The following is a 6,000-nucleotide window of genomic DNA, read 5'->3' on the forward strand; positions in this document are numbered from 1 at the left end:
AAGACATCAGCAAATCGCTACAGGGACTTAAACCAACGAACTCGACCTCGACTAGCACCTCCGAACCAACGAAGCAGCAAAAAACTCAAACAAACTCAATGACCGAAACTCTATGTGATTTCGTGTGTGTGTATGGCTACTGGTTCTTGTGTGGATCTGAAGGAGAAGAAGGCGTTGAGGGGCTGGTTGTTCTTGGGAGTTGCGGCTGGTTCCGGCGAGTTGCGGGTGGCGTTGGATCTTAGAGCTTCATGAAGAAGAAGCTCATGGAGGGTCGTTTGTGCTTGGCTGAAGAATGGCGGAAGGCTTTTTGTCTCTAGGTTAGCTATTAGCTGTTGTGTATTATGCTGAAAATGATGGGAGGGGTCGAAGAAGATGATCACCGGAGTTTGCAGCATCTGTTCAAGCAGAAGGATCTTAATTTGCGTCAGAGGAGATGGGTAGAGTTGCTGAAGGATTATGACATCACTATCTTGTATCACCCGGGTAAGGCCAATGTGGTGGCCTATGCTTTGAGCCGCCGAGCAGAGAGTTTGGGGAGTTTGGCTTATTTACCAGCAGCAGAGAGGCCTATGGCGATGGATGTTCAGGCCCTAGCCATCCAATTTGTGAGATTGGATCTTTCGGAGCCCAGCCGGGTTCTAGCTTGTGTGGTCTCTCGGTCTTCCTTGTTTGATCATATCAGGGAGCGGCAGTATGATGACCCTCATTTGCTTGTCCTCAAGGACAAGGTGTTACATGGCGATGCTCGAGATGTGGCCATTGGTGATGACGGAGTATTGAGGATGCAGGGTCGAGTTTGTGTACCCAATGTCGATGGTCTTCGGGAGTTGATTCTAGAGGAGGCCCACAGTTCCCGGTATTCCATTCATCCGGGTGCCGCGAAGATGTATCAGGATTTGAGGCAGCACTACTAGTGGAGGCGGATGAAGAAGGATATAGTTGGGTTTGTAGCTCGGTGCCTTAATTGTCAGCAAGTAAAGTATGAGCACCAGAGACCGGGTGGATTGCTTCAGCAGATAGAGATTCTGGAGTGGAAGTGGGAGCGGATCACCATGGACTTCGTATCTGGACTCCCACGGACTTTGAAGAAGTCTGATGCCATTTGGGTTATTATGGATCGGCTGACCAAGTCCGCGCATTTTATCCCTGTGTGTACTACCTATTCCTCGGAGCGGTTGGCGGAGATTTATATTCGGGAGATTGTCCTTCTGCATGGTATTCCAGTTTCCATTATTTCAGACAGAGGTACTCAGTTCACATCGCGGTTCTGGAGAGCCGTACAGCAGGAGTTGGGTACTCGGGTGGAGTTGAGCACAGCATTTCACCCTCAGACGGACGGGCAGTCCGAGCGCACTATTCAGATCCTTGAGGATATGCTCCGTGCGTGTGTGATTGATTTTGGAGGTTCTTAGGATCAGTTCTTGCCATTAGCGGAGTTTGCCTACAACAACAGCTATCAGTCCAGCATTCAGATGGCACCGTACGAGGCCTTATATGGTAGGCGATGTAGATCTCCGGTGGGTTGGTTCGAGCCGCGTGAGGCCAGATTACTGGGCACAGATTTGGTTCAAGATGCCTTGGAGAGAGTCAAGGTGATACAGGATAGACTCCGAACAACCCAGTCCAGACAAAAGAGTTACGCGGATCGGAAGGTTCGTGATGTTTCCTACATGGTAGGAGAGCGGGTTCTGCTTCGGGTTTCGCCTATGAAAGGCGTTATGAGATTTGGGAAGAAAGGGAAGTTGAGTCTGAGGTTTATTGGCCCTTTTGAGATATTGAGGCGAGTTGGGGAGGTTGTCTATGAGCTTGCCTTACCACCCAGCCTAGCAGGGGTTCATCCGGTATTTTATTGTCTCGATGCTCCGGAGGTATCACGGTGATCCATCGCACGTGTTGTATTTCAGCTCAGTCCAGTTGGAGAAGGATCTATCTTATGTTGAGGAGCCATTGGCAATATTGGACAGGCAGGTCAGGAAGCTGAGGTCAAAGAACATTACGTCCGTGAAGGTTCAGTGGCGGGGTCAGCCGGTCGAGGAGGCGACCTGGGAGACCGAGCAGGATATGCGCAGCCAGTACCCTCATCTTTTCACTACCTCAGGTATGTCCTTGTGCTCGTTCGAGGACGAACGAATGTTTAAGTGTGGGAGGATGTAACGAACCGGCCAGTCGTTTTTGGAACTTACGCCGGGATGTTCGGTCTTGAGTTTCGGAGAGTTTTGGGACACTTAGTCCCTAAATGAGAGCTTAAGTGTTGGAAAACTGACCATAGTCAGAACAGTGTGAAGACGGCCTCGGAATAGAAATCTGATGGTTCCGTTAGCTTCGTTAGGTGATTTCGGGGTTGGGAGCGTGTTCGGAATGTGTTTTGGAGGTCCGTAGCTAATTTAGGCTTGAAATGCCGAAGTTTGAATTTTTGAAGTTTCCGGTCCGATAGTGAGATTTTGATCCGAGGGTCGGAATGGAATTCCGGAAGTAGCACTAGTTCTGTCATGTCATTTGGGATGTGTGTGCAAAATTTCAGGTAATTCGGACGTGTTTTGGTTAGGTTTTTGATCGAAAGCGTATTTTGAGGAAATTTGAAGTTTTTAGGCTTAAATCCTTGATTAATTCGAGTTTCCGACGTTGTTTTAGGTGGTTTAAGGATTGGTACAAGTTTGGACGATGTTATGGGATATGTCCGTAGTTTTGGTTGAGGTCCCCGGTGGCTAAAAATGGTCTCCCCAAAATAAGGGGTATCTCTTCATCCACCTGACAGTCCAGAATCACAAAGTCTGCAGGGAACACGAACTTCCCCACTTGCACCAGCACATCGTCAAGAATACCTGTAGGTCTTTTCACAGTGCGATCAGCCAGCTGGAGCAGCATCGAAGTCGGCCTGGCCCTACCGATGCCCAATTTGGTGTATATAGCCAGCGGCATCAAATTTTAGNGCTGGCTCCCCAAAATCACATACTCCCCTTTTGCAAAAGGCATACCACCACTGCAAAATGAATCTCAATTCCCGAANNNNCTCCTCTTGCGATCGCATAGAACCAAATGCCTGGGCAGATATAAACATTTCAAAACGAGGGTTTAGCCATTTTTACCAAAACTCAAGCTTGAGAGCTCGGATTTGAGAGAGATTTCGAGGGTTTTTCAGGGACAACGATTGGGTAACGATTCTAAACTCCTTTTCACTTGTAACCCACTAATCTAAGCGTAAATTCCTCTTTTAATTTCGGATTTTGAATGAAAAATTGATAAAACCTCATAGACCGAATTATTGAGTTTTGAGTGGGTGTTTGACCTCCGATTTGAGAGATTTTTATATGGTTAGACTCCTGAGAGTACGAGAGTTCTGAAAATGTTAATTTCATCCGATTCTGAGACGTTGGCCTGAGGGGCGTTTTGGTCATTTTACCTAATTTCGCGTCTTAGCTTTGAATTAAATTGTAGAATCAGTTGCTTGAGATGTTATTTACGATATGTAATTGAATTGAATAGATTTGGGCCATTTGGAGTCGGATACTCGTGGCAAACGTGTGGTTTCGAGTTGATTTTGGAGCCGGTTCGAGGTAAGTGGCTTGTCTAACCTTGTGTGGGGGACTTTTCCCCTTAGGATTGATATTGTGTTAATTGAAATGCCTCGTGTGTGAGGTGACGAGCGCGCACTTGTGCTAATTGTTGGAAATCCGGTCTTTCTTTAAAAATAGCCTTGAATTGTGTTCCTCCTTTCTTTGCTTACACTGTTTGGATATTAAACCTGTTGTAGCTTAGAGAAGCATGCCTACTTGACTAAATTGCTTTATCTGTCTTAACTGTCTTAATTGTACTAAGTGAATCATGCTAGGTTAGGATTACCTGCTTCACTTTGATATGAAATTGATTGGATTGAATTTTGTTGTTGCTGTGTATTTACTTTGGGACTACGGAACGGTATTCCGGGAGATCCCCCTGCACTTTATTTTGGGACTACGGGACGGTATCCCGGGAGCTCCCCTGTATGTTTACTTTGGGACTACGAAATTGTATTCCGGGAGATCCCCCTGCACATTTATGAGTTGGACTACGGGACTGCACCCGGGAGATCCACTGGACATGATATTTATATTTGGGGACTACAGGACGGTATCCTGGGAGATCCCCGGCTGTTATCTCGGAACTGAGTTATGTTCTTTCACTGTGTTTTGCTTGCCTTGTAATAGTTGTTGTTGCCCTTTTATATCATGTGTTATTTAATTACACTGTCATTTCACACTGTTAAACCTGTATCTTATTTAACCTCAGTAGGGCCCTGACCTTCCTCGTCACTACCCAACCGAGGTTAGGCTTGGCACTTACTGAGTACCGATGTGGTGTACTTATGCCCTTTCTGCGCATGTTTTTCATGTGCAGATCCAGGTACTGCTGCACAGACTTACCATCCTTGAGGCAAGGAGAGCTTTGGAGACTTCGAGGTACATCTGTCGCGTCCGCAGACCGAAGAGTCTCCATCTTTATTCTATCTTGTAGTATTAGCCCTTCTATCATTTTGTTGATGTAGACATTCCGGAGTTAGAACATTTTTACTATCTTTCTCTTGGCTTGTGTTCCCGTGAGTTTCCGGGTTTTGGGATAGTATTGTAGAAGGTTGAGATATTGTGCTGTATGTGCCGAGTGGCATTTTACATTTCATTTCCATTTCGTTAAATTTTGGTTTTAAGATATAACTTCCGCAAGGTTTCAATTGCTTTTTTTCCGCACTTGTTAGGCTTACCTAGTCAGAGGGACTAGGTGTCGTCACGACAATTCACTGAGGGCGAACTGGGGTCGTGACAATTACATTATTGCAGTAGGTCAACTTGGTTATGAAAGAAGTCTTTTCTTGATTGCTTGGGTGCATCCGAATTTGGTTGTACCTAGAATACGTACCGAGAAAATTAAGTATCTCGTGTCCAGCCGTTGCGTCGATCATTTGATCGATGTTAGGCAGAGGGAAAGAATCCTTTAGACACGCCTTGTTTAGATCCTTATAATCTACACACATCCTAAATTTATTTCCTTTTTTAGGCACGACTACTACGTTAGCTAACTAATCCGGGTACTTGACTTCTCGGACGGAACCTATTTTCAGAGGTTTAGATACCTCGTCCTTGATGAATTCGTGTTTGATCTCGGACTGTGGCCTTCTCTCCTGCTTAACCGGATGGAACTTCGGATCCATGCTCAATTTTTGAGTGGTTACCTCCAGTGGAATCCCTGTCATGTCTAGATGAAACCAGGCAAAAAAATCGGCGTTGCTTTTAGAAAGTCAATAAGTTTTTTCCTGAGCTCGGAGATTAACCTTGTGCCCAGGTATACCTTTCGATCCAGCAGGTGCTCGATCAATATAACTTGCTACAAATCCTTGATCATCAATTTGGTGGCGTCAGTGTCATTGGGTGCTATGAAAGATCTCGGGACGCTATAATCATTCTCATCATCCGCACTGTGCTCCTTCTATTTTTTCAGCTCGACAGATGCCGGTATCATTGATTGCTATCTAGTTTCTTCTTCTTTGGTCGGTTCCCTGCTTTTTTATGTCGAAACCCACAGGCACCGAAACCACATCATCGACAATGACATTTTCTTTGCGGCCGGTTGTTCTCCGCAAATTGTTTTGACTCTTCCCGGAGTGGGAAATTTCAGCACCTGGTGTAAAGTCGAAGGCACCGCTCTAATATTGTGAACACACGGCCTTCCGAACAAGGCGTTGTACCTCATATCCCATTTGATCAGGTAGAACATTGTTTCTTGGGTAGTCCCGACAATGTTTACCGATAAATTTATCTCAGCCTTCGTGGTCTCGTACGCTATGTTGAATCCGTTCAATACCCGGACCGCCGGTACGATTTGGTCCTACAACCCCAGTTGTTCTACGACCCTTGATCTGATGATGTTGGCCGAGCTACCTGGATCAATCAACATTCATTTAACCCAAGATCTGCTTATAAGTACAACTATTACCAATGCATTGCTTTGAGGTTGTATGATGCCCTCGGT

Source organism: Nicotiana attenuata, unplaced genomic scaffold (genome assembly GCF_001879085.1).
Source record: "Nicotiana attenuata strain UT unplaced genomic scaffold, NIATTr2, whole genome shotgun sequence".
NCBI lineage: Eukaryota > Viridiplantae > Streptophyta > Magnoliopsida > Solanales > Solanaceae > Nicotiana > Nicotiana attenuata.